At 48.0% G+C, this 21752-nt stretch overlaps 1 pseudogene; it reads left to right on the top strand.

Moving 5' to 3' along the window:
• The first annotated feature begins 13938 nt into the window (after positions 1-13938).
• On the top strand, positions 13939-14867 carry LOC148162949 (histo-blood group ABO system transferase 2 pseudogene; annotated as a pseudogene).
• Positions 14868-21752: the final 6885 nt, after the last annotated feature.

Here is a 21752-nt window from a genome sequence, read left to right as displayed (position 1 = left end):
GAGGAGAGTTAGCTCCATTTACTTGATGAATGGTTATCTACATCTATTAGTTGGAATTCTTATAGGAGAGGTCTATGCAATCCCGCTTATAAAAAGCTATGTAATTTGTTAATAAAAAGGCAACAAAGTAATTTAAAAGATCCCAATCCCATTGGCTTCATTGACCAATTCATGAGGCAGGCAGCATCCCGTTTATCAAAAAGAAAGGGGCTCCTTTGAGCTGCGGGGAGGGGAAGGATTTTAAAGGCAGAGAGGGAATTGAAAAAAAGAAATTACTAGAAAAGGATGCACTATTTTAGGCAATGTCCCCCTCCTAAGGGGAACAGAAGGGGCCATTCAGTTCATTTTCCAGGTTGACCGGTTAAAGTTTACGTGGAGGTGAGGGTGTGTGGAACTGCAGTTAGGTCAGGTAGTAAGTCTTGGTTTGCTGGCTTGGGTCTCTTGACATAAGTGACTCCATTTTGGCCGTGTGGTTTCTTTTTAAAAAATCGTTTATTTGGGGGCACCTGGGTGTCTCAGTCAGTTAAGTGTTTACCTTCAGCTGAGGTCATGATCTCAGAGTCCTGGGATCGAGCCCCACGTCGGGCTCCCTGCTCAGTGGGGGGTCTTCTTCTCCTTCTCCCTCTGTCTCTCCCCTCTGCTTATGCACTCTCTCTCCCTCTCAAATAAATAAATAAAATCTTAAAATGATTCATTTATTTTTACCAGCGCAGACACCAGGGTAGGTTATGTTCCAGCACGACAGTGTTTGGTCGCTGGCTCATTCCTCCTTTGGTGATGGAGAGCACTTTCCATTGGCTCCTGCTTTCCATTGACATCATTCCATCTCTGTGGCTCTTTTCTTGGTACTTCCTTACTCTCTGATACGTCAAGATTATCCTGGCTCCTATACTTACTGTCCAAGTTCTAGTGTCAGCAAGTTCTTTAAGGAGCTCTGGTTAGTAGAGAATGGTATTAAAGTCTTACACGTGGGAGCTAAATGTCCATGCTCAGCGGACAATGCAAGGCAATATATGCCTGTATTCCCACCTGTGTCGACACACCTAATGATAAAGATTTCTATGTGGAACCGTCTGCGTCCATATTAAGCTAAGGACGAGTTTAGACTGATGTCTCCAACCTGGTCCGCCACAACATGGAGATTGTGATCTTCTCCCTTTGCTGATCTGTAACTTCCTACTCTAACAGTGACAAACCTGGCTCTCACCACCGGCCCTTTATTTAATTCATTGCTCCATTCCAGATTACAGATGTGGTGTTTTCAGAACTGTTAGCTACCACTCTGATGGCAGAGAACTTTATCAAATAGAGTCCATTGTATACGTACAGTACATTTTTTCTTTAATCTACAGATTCCATTCATTTCCAAAGTTACTTAGGTCAGCACCTTTTGTCATAAAACCTACAGGGAGGGTTTTTTCCCCCATATGTTTCTAATACAGTTAGATCATGTGTCACGTTCTGTATTCCACTGAAGGGGAGGAAGAAATTTTCCTTGGTCCAAGGTTCTTACCACGGGATGAAGAAAGAAATTGACATGAGACAGATAAATGGGAGAAAAAAACCTAAAGTGCAATGATGTGCACATGGAGACCCAATAATGAACCTGAGGTCTAAAGAAATGACCAAGGAAGCCAGGTTTTATACTTTTTGGACAAAGAGAAACTACACCTGTGATGAAATCACAGGACAAAGAAAACTTAACCTTGGGAGCTTCAATTAGTAAGGAATTCTAAACAAAATTTGGGCTGGGGTCGTAAATTAGTAAAAAGTAACAAGGGTTGTTTATACAGCCTTATGGGCTCCAAATCTCCCATTTCTGGTGATGTCGAAATCTCTTTACCTCCCGGTACAGGGACATCTTCACACGGGAGATTGATTTCCTTTCCAGGGGGACAGAGGAGGGTCTAAGTGTCCTCATTGCATAGGCTGTCTCTTAAGTAACTTTTAATTAAAATGATCTATATGTCAAAGTGGCAGATTTGGGGCAGCCTGCCCTTGGCCCCCACACCATCCTGTGACACTCCCACATCCTAAACAACTTACTTTCAGTAGATTATTATTTACTCTTTGGGATGTAGAAATGTTTGTGTTTTTAAAAGATTTTATTTTTAAGTAATCTCCACACCCAACATGGGGCCCGAATTCACAACCCCAAGATCAAGAGTTGCACGCTCCACCGACTGAGCCAGCCAGGTGCCCCAAAAGGTTTGGGTTTTGACAAATGCATAGTGGCAGGTATAAATCATGAAAATATCACGGAATTCACTCCCAGATCCTTATATCATCTCTAGTTTTGCCTTTTCCAGAATCTCCTACAAATCGGGTCACTCAGTGTGCAGCCTTTTCAGACTGGATTCTTTCACTTAGAAAAATACATGTCAAGTTCATCCGTGTGATTGTATGGCGTGATGGTTCATTTCTTTTTATTGCTGAAAAGATTAACAGGAGAAAAACAAGTCAAAGTTTAATATCATGCATATGTCCTGTATTCATGGGAGATACCCAGGAAAATGGAGTGATTCCTTGAAGTGGCCCAGCTCTCACCCTAAATTTTATCTTCAGCTAAAGACCAAAAGAGTTTGGGTGGTGGGAAGGCCAGTTAAGGGACGTTCTCAGGTGAGCACAGGAAACGAGGGTATGGTTGTTACACAGCTTTAAGTCTGTGCCTTCTCTTTTGGTAAGAGTTTCTTGAGATTTAGTAATTCTGTTCCTGATACAGAGGGAGACAGGCTTACAAATGGGGCGTTCCTTTATAAGCGTACATTTCACTCACCAAATGGCAACTTTTACCCAGTTTTCAGAGATTCTCCCATGTCTGGCGTTTCTTAAAATTAATCAGCCCAAATATCCCTTGTGCCAAAGAGGTATATTTTGCATGGCATATTCTGCTTCCTTCACATGGATGCACTTAGTTTGCTTATGGATTCATTTATGGAAGGACATCCTGGTTTCTTTAAGTTTGTAACCATTACGAATAGAGCTACCTTGCATAACTGCATGTGAGTTTTTGTTCGGAAATAGTTTTTCAAAGCAGTTGCTAAATACTAGAAGTGCAATTGTTGGATCTTAACATGAGACTAACTTAGGTTTGGAAAAAATGGCCAAAATGTCTTCTGAAGGGACAGTTGCTGCCATTCCTCACCTTCCAGCAATTGGTGTTCTTGTTTTTGGAGTTTAGTATTTGTGATAGGTGTGCAGTACTGGCTGTCTCACTGTTGTTTAAATTTGTACTTTCCTAATGATGATGTCAAACATAATTTTGTATGCTTATTTTGTATCTGAATATCTTCTTTGTCCAGGCATCTGTTCAGATCCTTACCCATTATCAATTAGGATGTTTGTTTCCTTATCATTGAGTTCTGATAGTCTTTTGTATTTTTTGAATACAAATCTTTTACCAGATTTGCGCTTTGCAAATATTTCCTCCCAGTTCTTGGCTTGTCTTTTAGTTTTCTGAGCAAGGTCTTTCACAGAGCAAAAGTTTTTTTTTTTTTTTAAGATTTTATTTATTTATTTGACAGAGAGAGACACAGCGAGAGAGGGAACACAAGCAGGGGGAGTGGGAGAGGGAACACAAGCAGGGGGAGTGGGAGAGGGAGAAGCAGGCTCCCCGCTGAGCAGGGAGCCCGATGTAGGGCTCGATCCCAGGATCCTGAGATCATGACCTGAGCTGAAGGCAGACGCTTAACGACTGAACCACCCAGGCGCCCCGCAAACGTTTTAATTTTAGGAAGTTCATGTTATCAATTTTTTTCATTTGTGGATTGGCTTTTGGTGTTGTGTGTTAAAGCTCATCACTGAACCCAAGACCATGTGGATTTTCTTTTTTTTACTTTTTGTTTTTTGAAAGATTTTATTTATTTATTTGACAGAGAGAGAGAGAGAGAGCAAGCACAAGCAGGGGGAACAGCAGGCAGGGGAGAAGCAGGCTCCCTGGTGAGCAAGGAGCCCGACGCGGGGCTCGATCCCAGGACCCTGGGATCACGACCTGAGCCTCAGGCAGCCGCTTCACCGACTGAGCCACCCAGGCGCCCCCTTTATTTTGATAGTTTTACATTTTAAATTTATCTACAATTTTAAATGAATTTTGGTGTAAGTTGTAAAGCCTGTGTCTGCATTTCACTTAATTCCATACGGTTTCTAATTAATAGTTTCTATTTCTGGAGAAGTCAGGGGATAATTGGACTCCATTTCAGTTCGAATTTCCCAAATGTAATGGGTTCAGCTGGACCCCAGAAGGGACAGGTGCCTCCACGGAACTGAGTGCACCGCATCCTGCACTGCCCCCACCTCCCGCCGGGAGGCGCCCGAGTCCCGCCCCGCGACCCGTGCGGGGCATGCGCGCTCAGCCCTCCTCCTCCGGGCCGAGGACAGGTGTTCCAAGGACCCCCGCCGCGGCGCTCGCGCTCCCCGGGCCTCGGCCCTGCGGGTCCTCCCCGCGGCCGCACCGTCGGGGTCGGGGCGGGGCTCCGCCTGCGGCACGAACGTCGGCGGCTCGGCTTCTCGGGGCCGCGCGGACGTGGCGGTTTGAAGAGGAGCCGACTCTGCGGGAAACCCGCCCGCGCAGCGCAGCCCCTCCCTCTCCGCACTCAGACCCCAGCCGCGTGTCCTCGCCGCCCGCGGGGTGCCTCAGGGCGTGTTACCCCCGACGGGGCGCCGTCCCGCGGACCCGCCACCGACCCCTCAGAACGTGTCCGGTGCGCAGTTCCCGGCCGTAGCTGGGGTCCCGCGGGGGCACGTCGTCCTCCAGAACTTCTTCCTTCTCCCCGAGGGCGGCTCTGTCTGCGGGGGACGCCAGCTCCCCGTCCCCTTCCCCTCGGCTCCGGCAGCCACGTTGTACTGTGTGTCTCGGGACACTTCCTGTAAGTGGGACCACAGGGCGTCTGTCCTTCTGTGACTGGCTGATGTCGCTCAGCGTGATGACTTCCCGCTTCATGCGTGGTGTCGCCTGTGTCGGAGCCCCCTTCGTTTTTAAGGCTGAATCGTGCTCCGTGGTGTGTACACCGCGTTTCGTTTATCCATTGGTCTGTCAGTGGACACTTGGGTTGCTTCCCCCTTTTGGCTGCGGTGACAAATGCTGCGCTGAATAAGGGTACTTCTCCTTTCAATTTTGGGGTATGTATCTAGGAGTATAATTGTTGAACCATACGGTCATTCTACTTTGATCTATTTGCCTAAATGCCAAAATATTTTATACATAGACTGCACCATTTTTCACAAGCAAGGTGTAAGGGTTTCCGTTTCTCAACATCCTTTCCAAAATTTGTTATTTTAGTTTCCTTGATTATAGAGATTCTCTTGTGTGTAAAAGGACATCTAACTGGTTTAAATCTTCATTTCCATAAAGACTAAGGATGTTTAACATCTACTCATGTGCTCTTCACCATTTGTATGATTTCTTTGGAGAAAGGTCTATCCAAGTCTTTTGTCTATTTTAAGAAATGGGTCGTCTCTTTGCTGAGGACTTGTAAACGCTCTTTACATGTTCTGGGCAACAGACTCTTATTAGATACATAATGTACAAATATTTTCTTCCATTCGGCGGGCTATCTGTTCACTTTCCAGATAGTATCTTACGATGTACAAAGATTTTTAACTTTTTTTTTTTACATTTCTTTTTTAAGAGTGAGTGAGTGTGCGAGTGGTCAGGGGCAGAGGGAGAAGGAGAGAGAACCTTAAGCAGGCCCCACACTCAGTGTGGAGCCTGACGTGGGCTCGATCTCATGACCCCGAGATCATGATCTGAGCCAAAATTAAGAGTCGGACGCTTAACCAACTGAGCCACCCAGGCACCCAGAAGAGGTTTTTAATTTTGAGGATATTATTTTATCTATGTTTTCCTTTCCTTTCTTACGCTTTGGTGTCAGATCTAATAACATTGCTAGATCCAAGTTTATGAAGATTTATCCCCACTTATTTCTTCTAGAGTTTATAGTGTTACCTCTTACATTTAAGCCTTTAATGTATTTTGAGTTAATGTTTATATGTGGTGTGAGGTAAGGGTCCAATTCATTCCTCTGTACACGGATAGCCAATTGTCTAGCACCCTTTGTTGAAAAGACCCTTCTCTCCCCCAGTGTAATGTTGTCCACCCTTGTCAAAATTCAGTGGACCATAGATGAAGGGGTTTATTTCTGGGCTCTCAGTTAAATCCCACTGATCTGTATGCATATGTTTTTTAAAAAAATTGTTTTATTTCTTTATTTTTAAAAATGGTTTAAATTTAGGGGGGCGGAGCAAGACGGCGGAGGAGTAGGAGACCTAGATTTCGTCTGGTCTCAGGAATTCAGCTGAATAGGGATCAAACCATTCTGAACACCTACGAACTCAACAGGAGATCAAAGAGGAGAGTAGCAACAACTCTCTGAACAGAGAAGCGACCACTTTCTGGAAGGTAGGACGTGCGGAGAAGTGAATCCGAGGCGATATTCGGGAGGATAGGCGGCGGGGGAGGGGCCTCTGCCGGCCGCTTCTGGCAAGTAATAGAGCCGCGGAGCACAAAATCGGACCTTTTAGAAGTCGACTCCGCTGAGGGACGTCGCTCCAGTGGCTAAGCGGGGGTGGAACCCTCGCGGGACAGTGGGGTCTCAGGACCCTCGGGATCACAGAAAGACCGGGGGGGCCTGAGTGCGCCAGAGCTCCCAGGTATCGGAGCGGGGAAGCCGGCTGCAGAGACGGAGCCGAGGCGCGGGCTCTCAGCTCGGGGTTGCCATAAACTGTGATCCGCGACCCAGTCGGGCCACTGCTCCTGCAGCAGGGACCCAAGAGGCGGCAGATCCGGGGAGACTCCCCTTCCTTCCCAGGGAAGAGGGGCGCGGGAACGCACCGCAGGGATCTGCTGGGTTTGGGGACTCCACACGGGGTCGGGTGCCACAGATACAAACGCTCGGTCACAGGCCGGGTGAGCACGGAGTGCTGCCGGAGACCAGGGACAAGGGAGTGACTGCTTTTCTCTGGGGGCGCACTGAGGAGCAGGGCCCCAAGTTCTCAGCTCCTCCGAGCGGAGATTGAGAGGCCACCATTTTTGCCCTGGTCCTCCAAGGTTGTACGGAGAGCTTGCAGGGAACAAAAGCTCTTGAGATCAAACCCGAGCAGCTTGCTTAGCCCAGACAAACAAGGGCGGGGCAATTCCGCCTCCGGCAAAGACATGTGGAAACCAAGGCAACAGGCCCCTCCCCCAGAAGATCAGCACGAACAGCCAGCAAGCCAAGACCAAGTTTACCAATCAAAGAGAACGGGAGAACTCCACTGCTATGGGAATACTGCACATAGATTTCATGGCTTTTTTTTTTACCATGATTCATTAGTTCATCAAAGTTAATTTTTGTTAACTGTTTTTTTTTCTTTATCTTTTTCCCTTTTTCAACCAACATCTTATCAATCTCTTTTAAAAAAAAAACAAAATATTTTTTATTTTTCATTTTTAGAGTCATATTTTATCCCTTCATAGGAGTTAGCCTTATTTTTGGCATATATATATAAGTTGTTCTCTCTTTAAAATTTTGAGATACAGTTTCTTCTAACAGATAAAAATATACCCTAAATCACTAGTGTATGGCTCTGTTCTAGTCTCCTGCCTGATCACATTCTCTTCCTTTTTTCTTTCTTTTTTTTTTTAAATCTTCTTTCTTTTTTCAAACAACTTCTTATCTTATCAAGTCCTTTTATAAAATCTATTATAATTTTCATCTTTACAGTCATCTTCTATCCCTTCATTGTATCAACCCTTATTTTGTACATATATGTCTTTCTTCGTTTAAAATTTTAGGAGGCACTTTTTTCTAACAGACCAAAATACACCCAAAATCTAGTGTGTGGCACTGATCTATGCACTAGCCTGATCATATTTGATCACATTCGGCTTTTTTTGTATTGTTCTGTTTTTGTTTTTACCTTTTTTTCTTTTTTTTTTTCTCTTTCTTTTTTCTTTCTTTCCCTTTCTTTTCCCCTGGTTTCAGGTCTTTTCGGATTTGTATACACTATATTTGCTGGGGATGTTGTAAACCTGTTAGCATTTTGTTCTCTCATTCATCTATTCTCCTCTGGACAAAATGACAAGACGAAAAAAATCACCTCAGCAAAAACAACAAGAGGTAGTACCGTCAGCCAGGGACCTACTCAATACGGACATTAGTACGATGTCAGACCTAGAGTTCAGAATCATGACTTTAAAGATACTAGCTGGGCTTGAAAAAAGCGTGGAAGTTATTAGAGAAACCCTTTCTGGAGAAATAAAAGAACTAAAATCTAACCAAGTTGAAATCAAAAAGGCTATTGATGAGGTGCAATCAAAAATGGGGGCACTAACTGCTAGGATAAATGAGGCAGAAGAGAGAATCAGTGATATAGAAGACCAAATGATGGAAAGTAAAGAGGCTGAGAAAAAGAGGGAGAAAAACTACAGGATCATGAGGACAGAATTCGAGAGATAAGTGATTCGATAAGACGAAACAACATTAGAATAATTGGGATCCCAGAAGAAGAAAAAAGAGAGAGAGGGGCAGAAGGTATATTGGAGCAAATAATAGCAGAGAACTTCCCTAATGTGAGGAAGGAAACAGGCATCAAAATCCAGGAGGCACAGAGAACCCCTCTCAAAATCAATAATAATAGGTCAACACCCCGACATCTAATAGTAAAACTTACGAGTCTCAGAGACAAAGAGAAAATCCTGAAAGCAGCTCGGGAGAAGAGATATGTAACCTACAATGGTAAAAATATTAGATTGGCAACAGACCTATCCACAGAGACCTGGCAGGCCAGAAAGGACTGGCAAGATATCTTCAGAGCACTAAACGAGAAAAATATGCAGCCAAGAATACTATATCCAGCTAGGCTGTCATTGAAAATAGAAGGAGAGATAAAAAGCTTCCAGAACAAACAAAAACTAAAGGAATTTGCAAACAGGAAACCAGCCCTCCAAGAAATATTGAAAGGGGTCCTCTAAGCAAAGAGAGAGCCTAAAAGCAGCAAAGATCAGAAAGGAACACAGACAACATACAGTAACAGTCACCTTACAGGCAATACAATGGCACTAAATTCATACCTTTCAATAGTTACCCTGAATGTAAATGGGCTCAATGCCCCAATCAAAAGACACAGGCTATCAGATTGGATTAAAAAACAAGACCCATCCATATGCTGTCTGCAAGAGACTCATTTTAGACCCAAAGACACCCCCAGATTGAAAGTGAGGGGGTGGAAAACCATTTACCATGCTAATGGACACCAAAAGAAAGCTGGGGTGGCAATCCTTATATCAGACAAACTAGATTTTAAAACAAAGACTGTAATAAGAGATGAGGAAGGACACTATATCCTACTTAAAGGGTCTATCCAACAAGAAGATCTAACAATTGTAAATATCTATGCCCCGAACATGGGAGCAGCCAATTATATAAGGCAATTAATAACAAAAGCAAAGAAACACATTGACAACAATACAATAATAGTGGGGGACTTTAACACCCCCCTGACTGAAATGGACAGATCATCTAAGCAAAAGATCATCAAGGATATAAAGACTTTAAATGACACACTGGACCAAATGGACTTCACAGACATATTCAGAACATTCCATCCCAAAGCAACGGAATACACATTCTTCTCTAGTGCCCATGGAACATTCTCCAGAATTGATCACATCCTAGGTCACAAATCAGGTCTCAACCGGTACCAAAAGATTGGGAGATTCCCTGCATATTTTCAGACCACAATGCTTTGAAACTAGAACTCAACCACAAGAGGAAAGTCGGAAAGAACTCAAATACATGGAGGCTAAAGAGCATCCTACTAAAGAATGAATGGGTCAACCAGGAAATTAAAGAAGAATTAAAAAAATTCATGGAAACCAATGAAAATGAAAACACAACTGTCCAAAATCTTTGGGATACAGCAAAGGCAGTCCTGAGAGGAAAGTATATAGCAATACAAGCCTTTCTCAAGAAACAAGAAAGGTCTCAAATACACAACCTAACCCTACACCTAAAGGAGCTGGAGAAAGAACAGCAAAGAAAGCCTAAACCCAGCAGGAGAAGAGAAATAAGAAAGATCAGAGCAGAAATCAATGAAATAGAAACCAAAAGAACAGTAGAACAGATCAACGAAACTAGGAGCTGGTTCTTTGAAAGAATTAACAAGATTGATAAACTCCTGGCCAGACTGATCAAAAAGAAAAGAGAAATGACCCAAATCAACAAAATCATGAATGAAAGAGGAGAGATCACAACCAACACCAAAGAAATACAAACAATTATAAGAACATATGATGAGCAACTCTATGCCAGCAAATTAGATAACCTGGAAGAAATGGGTGCATTCCTAGAGATGTATCAACTACCAAAACTGAACCAGGAAGAAATAGAAAACCTGAACAGACCTATAACCACTAATGAAATTGAAGCAGTCATCAAAAATCTCCCAACAAACAAAAGCCCAGGGCCAGATGGCTTCCCAGGGGAATTCTATCAGACATTTAAAGAAGAATTAATACCTATTCTCCTGAAACTGTTCCAAAAAATAGAAATGGAAGGAAAACTTCCAAATTCATTTTATGAGGCCACCATTACCTTGATTCCAAAACCAGACAAAGATCCAATCAAAAAGGAGAATTACCAATATCCTTGATGAACATGGATGCAAAAATTCTCACCAAAATACTAGCCAATAGGATCCAACAGTACATTAAAAGGATTATTCACCACGACCAAGTGGGATTTATCCCTGGGCTGCAAGGCTGGTTCAACATCCGCAAATCAATGAACGTGATACAATACATTAACAAAAGAAAGAACAAGAATCATATGATCCTCTCAATAGATGCAGAAAAAGCATTTGACAAAGTACAGCATCCTTTCTTGATCAAAACTCTTCAGAGTATAGGGATAGAGGGTACATACCTCAATATCATAAAAGCCATCTATGAAAAACCTACAGCGAATATCATTCTCAATGGGGAAAAGCTGAGAGGTTTTCCCCTAAGGTCAGGAATGCGGCAGGGATGTCCACTCTCACCACTGCTGTTCAACATAGTATTAGAAGTCCTAGCCACAGCAATCAGACAACAAAAAGAAATCAAAGGCATGCAAATCGGCAAAGAGGAAGTCAAACTCTCACTCTTTGCAGATGATATGATACTTTATGTGGAAAACCCAAAAGACTCCACCCCAAAACTGCTGGAACTCATACAGGAATTCAGTCAAGCAGCAGGGTATAAAATCAATGCACAGAAATCAGTGGCATTCCTATACACCAACAACAAGACAGAAGAGAGACAAATCAAGGAGTCGATCCCATTCACAATTGCACCCAAAACCATAAGATACCTAGGAATAAATTTAACCAAAGAGGCAAAGGATCTGTACTCAGAAAACTATAAAATACTCAGGAAAGAAATTGAAGAAGACACAAAGAAATGGAAAAACGTTCCATGCTCATGGATTGGGAGAATCAACATTGTGAAGATGTCAATGCTACCTAGAGCAATCTACACATTCAATGCAATCCCCATCAAAATACCATCCACTTTTTTCAAGGAAATGGAACAAATAATCCTAAAATTTGTATGGAACCAGAAGAGACCCCGAATAGCCAGAGGAATCTTGAAAAAGAAAAGCAAAGCTGGCGGCATCACAATTCCGGACTTCCAGCTCTATTACAAAGCTGTCATCATCAAGACAGTATGGTACTGGCACAAAAACAGACACATAGATCAATGGAACAGAATCGAGAGCCCAGAAATGGACCCTCAACTCTATGGTCAACTTATCTTTGACAAACCAGGAAAGAATGTCCAGTGGAAAAAAGACAGTCTCTTCAACAAATGGTGTTGGGAAAATTGGACAGCCACATGCAGAAGAATGAAACTGGACCATTTCCTTACACCACACACAAAAATAGATTCCAAATGGTTGAAAGACCTAACCGTGAGACAGGATTCCATCCAAATCCTAAAGGAGAACACAGGTAGCAACCTCTTCGACCTCAGCCGCAGCAACTTCTTCCTAGAAACATCACCAAAGGCACAGGAAGCCAGGGCAAAAATGAACTATTGGGATTTCATCCAGATAAAAAGCTTTTGCACAGCAAAGGAAACAGTCCACAAAACCAGAAGACAACCGACAGAATGGAAGAAAATATTTGCAAATGACAGATAAAGGGCTAGTATCCAAAATCTATAAAGAACTTATCAAACTCAACACCCAAAGAACAAATAATCCAATCAAGAAATGGGCAGAAGACATGAACAGACATTTTTCCAAAGAAGACATCCAAATGGCCAACAGGCACATGAAAAGGTGCTCAACATCGCTCGGCATCAGGGAAATCCAAATCAAAACCTCAATGAGATACCACCTCACACCCGTCAGAATGGCTAAAATTAACAAGTCAGGGAATGACAGATGTTGGTGGGGATGTGGAGAAAGGGGAACCCTCCTACACTGTTGGTGGGAATGCAAGCTGGTGCAACCCCTCTGGAAAACAGTATGGAGGTTCCTCAAACAGTTGAAATTAGAGCTACCATTCGATCCAGCAATTGCATTACTGGGTATTTACCCCAAAGATACAAATGTAGGGACCCGAAGGGGTACATGTACCCCAATGTTTATAGCAGCAATGTCCACAATAGCCGAACTGTGGAAAGAGCCAAGATGTCCATCGACAAATGAATGGATAAAGAAGAAGTGGTATATATACACAATGGAATATTATGCAGCCATCAAAAGGAATGAGATCTTGCCATTTGCAATGACGTGGATGGAACTGGAGGGTGTTATGCTGAGTGAAATAAGTCAATCAGAGAAAGACATGTATCATATGACTTCACTGATATGAGGAATTCGTAATCTCAGGAACAAACTGAGGGTTGCTGGAGTGGTGGGGGGTGGGAGGGATGGGGTGGCTGGGTGATAGACATTGGGGAGGGTATGTGCTACGGTGAGCACTGTGAATTGTGTAAGACTGTTGAATCACAGATCTGCACTTCTGAAACAAATAACGCAACATATTTTAAGAAAAAAGAAAAAGAAGAAGATAGCAGGAGAGGAAGAATGAAGGGGAGTAAGTCAGAGGGGGAGACGAACCAGGAGAGATGATGGACTCTGAAAAACAAACTGAGGTTTCTGGAGGGGAGGAGGGTGGGGGGATGGGTTAGCCTGGTGATGGGTATTGAGGAGGGCACGTTCTGCATGGAGCACTGGGTGTTATGAACAAACAATGAATCATGGAACAGTACACCAAAACAAATTATGTAATATATGGTGATTAACATAACAATAAAAAATTAAAAAAATATTTTAAATTTAAATTCAATTAGTGTATAATGTATTATTTGTTTCAGGGTGAATGCATACCTTTATGACAGTATCAAAATGTTTTATTTACTGTTGGTTTGTATTAATATTTGAACTTTGGAAGGATGACCTTTCACCTTTGATTTTCTTTTTCAAGATTGTTTTGGCAATCTTGAGGTCACAGGTGACCCTGTGACCCATGAAGCCCAACAGTCAGCATGCTGGAGCCAAGAACACTCCCCCTGTGCTGAGCTCCCTGGCAAACCCTGCACGTCCCCTCCCCTGGCTGACCCCCTGCAGGTTCTGTCCCCACCTGCCATGAGTTGAGCACCTTTGGGCACAGCCCTTGTTTCTGTGCCCTACAGACTGGGTAGAATCAGCTGCATGGGTTTCTAGCCTCTAAGCCTCAGGTTCCCCTTTGTAAGATGGGGTCCTGATGGCTCCCATCTCTGGGAGCCAAAGGTAGGGAGGCCCCACCAGCAGATGCGCTCAGGCCAGGCCAGGAGGTTGGCTGTTGCTTAAAGCAGCCGAGGGCCTGCCCCCTTGAAGAAAGTGCACACGTTCATGGCCCACGTTTTGGGGTCCTGCCGCCAGCCTCTGGCAGTGACCCTCCTCCAGCCCTGTCCGCTGTCCCTGTGGATACATGGTCTTCCTGGAGATGTTCCTGCAGACAGTTGAGAAGCTCTTCATGGTGGGACACAGGGTCACCTACTACGTCTTCACCAATCAGTTGCCCGCCGGGCCCCATGTTCCCCCCCGGGAAGGCCAGAGGGTGGTGGTCCTCGAGGTTCCCCGCATCCCGCGCTGGGAGGACGTGTCCACGCAGAGCACGTGATGATCCGCCGCTTCTGTAAGCAGCTCTTCCCGTCATCGCGCGCTGACATAAAGTTCTCAGACACCAATCTGAGCGGCCATGCAGGGCTGCCTCTGCAAGTAGGGCAGCAGCAGCTGGGTTCTGCACATCGCTTTTATGTCCCTTTTTATCAGAAAAGCAAGGGCAGACGCCTCAAAGCATGGGAAAGGAGGACAAAGGGATGGCAAGTATCCCGAAGCTGTGAAGCAGGCCTGCACTCTCCCGTACGCGCAGGCACGCAGGGAGGCCGTCATGGGATTGGGGAAGAGCGGGATGTTTGTGCTAGCAAACGCCAGGTGCAGGAAGGGAGCACGGAGGGTTACATTCTTTCCTGGCTCCTAACCTAGGCCCTGCCCCTGGGGATCATGGGATCCTGCTCCTACCAGGCCATTGTGGTCAGTAGCCTGAGAACGGGAACGCTGCTGATGTTTCAGCTGCTTCCACAATCACTCCTTAGGGCTTACAATCTATTTTCTAAGATTAACTCCACAATTCCTCCGTGAGGTGGACTCCTGGTGTGCACAGAGGTGGACATGAAGTTCTGCGACCACGTGAGTATGGAGACCCTGTCCCCCCTCTTCGGCACCCTGCACCCCGGTTTCTACCAGGCGGCCCACAAGGACTTCAGCTACGAGCATTGGCCACAGTCCCAGGCACACATCCCCAGGGACAAGGGCGAGTTTGACTACAAGGGGGCCTTTTCTGGGGGGTGGTGGTAGAGGTTCACCAACTGACCTTGGCCTGTCACCAGACAATGGGGGTCAACCTGGCCAATGGGATCAAGGCTGTGTGGCACGACGAGAGCCACCCGAACAGGTACCTGCTAGATCATAAGCCCATTAAGGTGCTGTCCCCAGAGGACCTGAGGGACCCACAGCTGCTGGGCTGCCCCCCATCATGAAGAAGCTGAGATTCATGGCTGTGCCCAAGAATCACCAGGACGGCAGCAGTGGTTAGTACTTGAGGAGTCGTTTTGGTGCCCACCGGGTCTTTCACTCGAGTTAACAGATGAGTCAGAAGGAAGGACGTCCTCAGTTAGGAAGTATAGACGAAGGTCAGAGTGGAGGTGGGCAAAGTCCTCTTTCAGAGAGCAGGGAAGCTCTGAGCTGCTTCTATACACCTTGCCCTGCTCCTCGCTTCCAGCTGCCTGGCCCTGAGTTCTGTCCTTTCAATGAATTGGTCATCTAGTAAGTAACATGTTTCTCTGAGTTCCATGAGCCACTGGAGCAGATTATTCAAACCTGAAGAGGTTGTGGGGACCTCCAATCTGTAGCCCATAGCTCGGAAACAGGGGTGACTTCTCTGCCCAGCCACTGGCTGACCACTAAGTTAACAGCACAGGGATTCAATAGCCATACACACAGCAAAGAATACAAACTTGACTTAGTTCCGAAAAGTCACTAAACCAACAGTAGCAACTACAACGAGCAGCAATCATGAAGCCTGGCATGGGGAAGGTCTGATGTTCGGGATGCTTCCATTATAATAGTCATAATCACACCCTGGACTTGTCACTGGGGCCAAGTCCCCTGGCTGGGGGCCCGGTAGCTCCTACGTGTTCCACGTGCCTCTCTCTGGCTCCTCCAGCCATGCACTGTCCTGTGCTGCTTCCCAGTAGAGGTCCGTTTTCACCAAAGCCAGGAAGATGGGATGGCGTTTTCTGACTCCCCACCCCCCACCCCACAGTGTTGCAAGAGAGGAAAAAGTTTTCCTCTACCCTCTTAAGGTCCCTGGCTGAGTCTGGAAATTGACAAAGACAGATGAACAGGAGAAAAGCAAGCAAAATATATTGATTGTTTTGGTGGGAGCCTCACAAGACCATGATGACCAGCAGAGGTGACTGGAGCAGACAGCTCTTCTCCCTTTTAGACAAAGAAGCAGTAAGTGTGTGAAGAATTGACAGACACAGGGGTTTGGACTAGGGCTCATAAATGGTAAAGAAGTTAACTAGGAAGATAAGGGTTCGTTTATCCAGGTGTGTTCCTATAGACCCCGTGGTCCTAAATTCCTTGACTCTGGTGATAAGCACGTCATCCCTGTGGTCCAGGGAGAGAAAGTTCCACATGGGAGTATTCTGACCTGCTTAAGGGAAGAAGGGCTGATGGCTGGGTGTCAGAGAGACCTTCTTGCTTCTGCTCTATGCAAAAGTTCTTTTAGCTTCTATCTTTAATTTGCCAAGGTGCCATATTTGGGTTAGTGTGTCCTGACCCTCACTGGCCTGGTGCTGTACTCTGTCTCCTAGTATCCAGGATATTGGGTGTGCTGCTGTGGAGACCTCCCAGCCCTGGGGTAGCTCCTTGTCCAGGGAGGCACCTGCCTCAAGGGGAGGGTTGCTAAGCGTGGCCGCCCCTCCTCAGGGAGATTGGGTGGGAGAGTGCAGATCTTACTTCGAGAAACTGACTTCATTTCCTGAAAAGGTCTACCTGATAGTGGGATCATACAGGAGTTCTATGTTTAGTATTTTGGGGAAAATCCATCCTTTTCCCAGCATGGCTGTGCCAACCAAAGTCCCTTCCGGATGACTTTTACCTATAAACCAGAGATTTTTCAAGAACTTCTCCAACAGAGAACATGAGGAGAATATTTTCATGACCTGAGACAGGCAGAGATTTCCCAGGATGCAAAGTATACTGACCATAGGAACAAACCGGTGACTTAGAAACTATGAAATGAAGAACTTGTTCTCCTTCTTCCATTCTGGCTAGTGTGCTCGTCTGTGGCTCGATCCCACCTCAGGCAGCTGGAAGGTTGACCTCCCAGGTCAGCTACCACTGAGATGGCTACTGTTTCTAGAAATTCTTCAGGGTGTGGCCAGGTTTCCCCAACCGTGCACTGATCAAGTCGGTGACCTCTAACAGTGGAGCCGTGGGTCTTCCAGGCGTGGTCCCCCACAATCCCCCAGGAAAGCCATCTCACTGAGGGTTTAGGGGGACGGGAGCTGCCCCTAGGCAAAACTGGAGATTCTCACTGTCCCTACCTGGCCTTCAGATGCTCCTCAGTTACTCCGGTGCCTCTGGTGTCTTCTTGGAACCCTGACCTGTCAGTTTTTGGACAGCTGGTCCGGTGGTACCCTCACTTTCTGGGAGGGGGATTTGGTGGAATCTGCAGTGTGTCCTGCAGCCCCACCAGGATCGCTTTTGGCGATCAAGACAAGGCACATTATCTGGGCCATCTGAGGACCCAAGACTGTGGGTCTGTGGCCTGGAGGGATTCTGAGCAGAACTGGTGGGATGGGAGGGCTGCAAGGCCCAGAGGCAGGTTTCCAGAAAGCTGTCTGGGGTCCCCGGCATCCTACCGTTTTCGAATCAAAGCCCTGAGATCTTTAAAATGCCAGTAACAGTACAGCATGGGCCACAAAAACAAATGTCCCTATGCACCCAACACCACCTAAACTATTGGCCGTTTCTTGTCACTTGAGCTGAGTATAAAGGATTAGGAGTTGGGGCTTGAGGGGGGGCGTCCTGGGCCAGACTTTGTATTTGGGGGACAAAGGCCATCGGACAAGCTTGTGCTGAGCCTCAGGAGAGGGTCTGTGTGGAGACCCCAGCTGCAGGCACTGCTGTCCACTGATGCCCCCTCAGCCTGCCCAAGTGTCCCTGCTGCTGGGGGAGCACCTGCCCCCTCCTCTCTGCCTGAGGGCTCTCTCCTGCACCAGGTGCTTCCTCTCCTGCCAGCCTGCGGCCTGGGAGGGTGGCTACCTCGAGTTCCTCCAGCTGCTGGGGGAGCACCTGCCCCCTCCTCTCTGCAGAGGGCTCACTCCTGCGCCAGGTGCGCCTCCTCCTGCCAGTCCCTGCCAGCCTGCAGCCTGGGAGGGTGGCTACCCTGAGTTCCTCCAGCTGCTAGGGGAACACCTGCCCCCTCCTCTCTGCCTGAGAGCTCTGTCCCGCACCAGGTGCCTCCTCTCCTGCCAGTCCCTGCCAGCCTGCAGCCTGGGAGGGTGTATACCCTGACAACCTCCAGCCCTGAGGACAGAGCCAGTGCGATGTGGTCTCCCAGCAGGTCTGAGCACCAGGCCCATACATTGCTCACTCTCCTCCTGTGGGCTCACTGTGCCACATCCTCCCTCAGGCTCCCTGGGCCCAAGTCCTCCTCTGCTCAGGGACCACACTCTGCCCAGGCTCCACATGCTGAGACTGGGAGCAGGTCATCTGGACCTTCTGGACTCTCGCTTCTGTGCCCGTGACATGGGCACAGTGCAGCCTCATAGACTGCTCAGAGGAGACCCAGTGCAGGAAGACGCAGTCCGCTGCAAGGGAGATGCCAAGTGACCCCAGAGGGAGCACACGGGACTTGCACAAGGCACTGGGCTCATGGGGCCCAGTGTGGGATCCCGGCGCCCAGCCAAGGGGCATGGGGAATCCTGGTGAGGGCGGCCCTGGTGGGGGGAGGGGGAAGCCACAGAAGGGTCCCAGAAGAGGCAGGAGACAAGGAAGATGACAGGACAGAGCTTCCCAAGGAGGTCGATGGAAGGACCAAAGTATCACAGAGGCCCTTGGGAAAACTCAGAGGCCTTGGAGATGTTGGCTGAAAGGCTGTCATTTGGTCAGAAAAGTTGGGTCACAACACCCCAGTCGACACTGGATGATTTACTCTTTGTTGGTTCTAGGATTTAGTGCGTACCTGCCATTAGAACTCACATCGCATGAAGTCTAGGATATACTTACTTTTCATCACTTTTCAGGACTAGATTTTTCTAGAGGAAGTGCTAAGGATGGGTCTCTCCATTCTTTTCTTTGTGCAATTGACCTGTTTTCAGGAGCAGATTCCTGGTGCTCATCACCACTGCTAGCCCTGAGGACTGCCCCCGTCACCTCCCACAGTGGACGTGACCATGTGGTTTGGGGGGTGCTCACTGATGAAGCCCCAGTGCTCAGTACACAGCAGGGACCCCAGATCCTCTGCTGAATGAGGGAGGATGGGAGAGAGGGAAAGAGAGAGGGAGGAGGGAAGGGAGGTTGGAAGGGAGGCAGGATCTGGAGAGGGAGGGGAGAGAGGGAGGAGGGAAGGGAGGATGGGAGGGGTAGAAGGGAGGCAGGGAGGATGGGAGGGAGGGGTGGAGGGGAAGGAGAGAGAGGGGGGAATGAATGAGGGAGTGAATAAATGATGCAGGGAGGGAGGGAATGAAACCACAGAAGCTGGATCCATACCTCGGGAGCCATTATTTGGGGTAAGGTCCAAGGGCATCACAGCCCGGGCCCTGGATGGTAGCTCAGGACATGTCCGTCTGTCCTCCCAGTGCTGACCTTCCTTCTCCTTGGACCCGCTGTCATCCTGGATCCTCTCCCCCTCCTCCTCAAACAATTCTCAATGTTCCCAGGGGCAGGGTGGCAGGAGGGGGTCTCAGGAGGGGCTTCCCGGATCCTGTGCCCCAAACGACAATGTGACAGTAGCTGCAGGGCATTCTGTCATGAGGACTGGGACCGTGGATCCCATCCATCTCCTTGGGCATTAGTGCTGTTCCATTCCCTGCTCTCTCCACCACTGGTGTGATGAACACCCCTGAAAATACATCTGTGAAAAACCGAGCCAGAGTTTCCGAGGGTGAGTCCGAGGCTGAGCATGCCAGGTGATGGGTGCACCTGTGGCCTGGGATGGGTGCTGCTCACTGTTCTCCCAGACAGGGGTGCCTGACACCGTTCTCTCCAGGGGACCTGCATTGGACCTCCGCTTCCTCACGTTCTCCCCAGACCAGACACCTGCCGGTCTGAGGGTGACCAGCGCTGCCTCCATAGGGTTTCCTTTGCCGGAGTCCTTACCCGGGAGCTCCACATCTCTCACACGTATTCCCGGCATGCCTATCCTTCCGCCTTGCACTTACATGTGTTTGGTCTCCGTCCCTGTGGAACCCAGTGACTTGGAGCGTGGTTTGGACCAGAGTCAGGTGAAACCTTTCTCTGGCCTTGGGTTGTGAGCAGTGCCTTTGCCCTTTGTGGTGTGTCTTCCAGCTTTCTGCATTTCCCTGGTTTCTGTGTGGGCCACAGGAGGAACCAGCCGTTTCCTGTTTGGGGTCAGGCTGTGGTGTCCCAGCAGGAACAGGGGTCTCGGCCCCGAGATTGTGCCCATAATTCCTAAAGTGGCCTCTATGATTACATGTGATGTGTAATCCATCGGGGATTTCAATATCAAATAAGAGAAATTCTATGTCAAGTAAACACAGGAGAAATCAAGTCTCTTTTGAAAACAGGTGGGCAGACACAAAGGCCCTTACTGCGTGATTCCACTTATGGAATCATCCAGAACAGGTAAAAGAACAGAGAGAGAAAGCAGTGTAGGGGTTGCCAGGGTCTGAGCTGGGGGAGAAATGGGCAGGGAGGCCTTCTGGTTCGGGGACTCCTTTGGGGAATGAGATATTCTGTGGCAATGTTCTGGGGTGTGGTGGCACAGCATTGGGCATGTACTTAATGCTCATGACATGTTCAATTGAAAAGAAGTAATTTTATTTAAAACAAATAATAAACAGTATACAGAACATGAAAAGATAAAATAACAGTTAATATGAACCAGAGAGAAAGAACATCGGGGGAGGGGATGAAACACTGTGATGAGGCGTCAGGGTCCGGCAATGGAACTAAGGGGATGAAACACTCTGGCGAGGGGTCGGGGTCCGGTGATGGTACAAGGAGCTCTCCCTGCAGGGCTGTGGGCTCTGGATGTGGCTCTGGGAGCCCTGCAGGAGCAGGAGTACGGGCAGGGGTTAGGATAGGGGCAGGGATGGGTGTAAGAGCAGGGCCAGGGGCAGGGGCAGGGGCAGGGAGAGCGGCTCTGGCCGGGGCAGGAACTGTGGCAGGGGCTGGGGTAGGAGCAGGTGCCAGTTCTTCCTGGTCCATGCCAGGCTCTCCGTGGGCAGGTGCTTGGTTACCTGCCGGCTCCTGGTGTGCTCCTGAAGTCGCTGTAGGCACCACCCCTCCCCCCAGAGCTGCTGATGGAGTGGGAGCCAGCTCTAGCTCCTCAGAGGGTGGAGCAGCTGTGAAAAGAGAAAAGCTCACCTCTGTGCCTGCTCTCCATGGGCCTTTGCAGAGAGAGAGCCCAGCTCAGGGCCTCCCAGAGAAGCCACAGCCGGGAAGGAACCCTCACAGGGACATCTCCCCGACTGCAGTCCACCCGCTGTGTGCTCTGAGCCCAGTCTTGCTCCTGGCCCCAACCAGCCTCTGGGGACTCCTCCCTGTGGGGCCAGGAGCGACCCATTCCCACACACCACAAACACCCAGCCCCAGGCTTCTCACCCTCGGCCTTGGCCTCCGTGGGCTCTGGCTTCTGGACCACTGTCCGGTGGACAACCACCTGGGACAGTGGTCTGGGTGGTGTAGGAGGTCTTCCCTACAATCCCCAGCATCTGCTCCGGGGGACCCCTGTGGGGTCACCCCCTCTGTCGAGGAGATGGAGGGCGTGTCCAGCAGCCTCCTCTCCATGTCCTCCGTGGCCTTCTGCAAAGACAGGGACCGGTAGCCGGCCCCGAGGAATCACAGCCCTGCCCGGCCATTAGCACTGTCCTCCTGCCCAGTCCCCCTGCTGCTCCCAGATCAGACACACCTGTGCGTGCACAGCCCTGCACCCGGGATGCAGTGACCCATCCCTGCAGGGCTATCGGGATAAACTTTGGGCAG

The sequence above is a fragment of the Eumetopias jubatus genome, unplaced genomic scaffold (genome assembly GCF_037043125.1).
Source record: "Eumetopias jubatus isolate StellerSeaLion01/CBP00866 unplaced genomic scaffold, mEumJub1_p1.0 scaffold_12, whole genome shotgun sequence".
Taxonomy (NCBI): Eukaryota; Metazoa; Chordata; class Mammalia; order Carnivora; family Otariidae; genus Eumetopias; species Eumetopias jubatus.
This window is presented reverse-complemented; position numbering and strand designations above follow the sequence as displayed.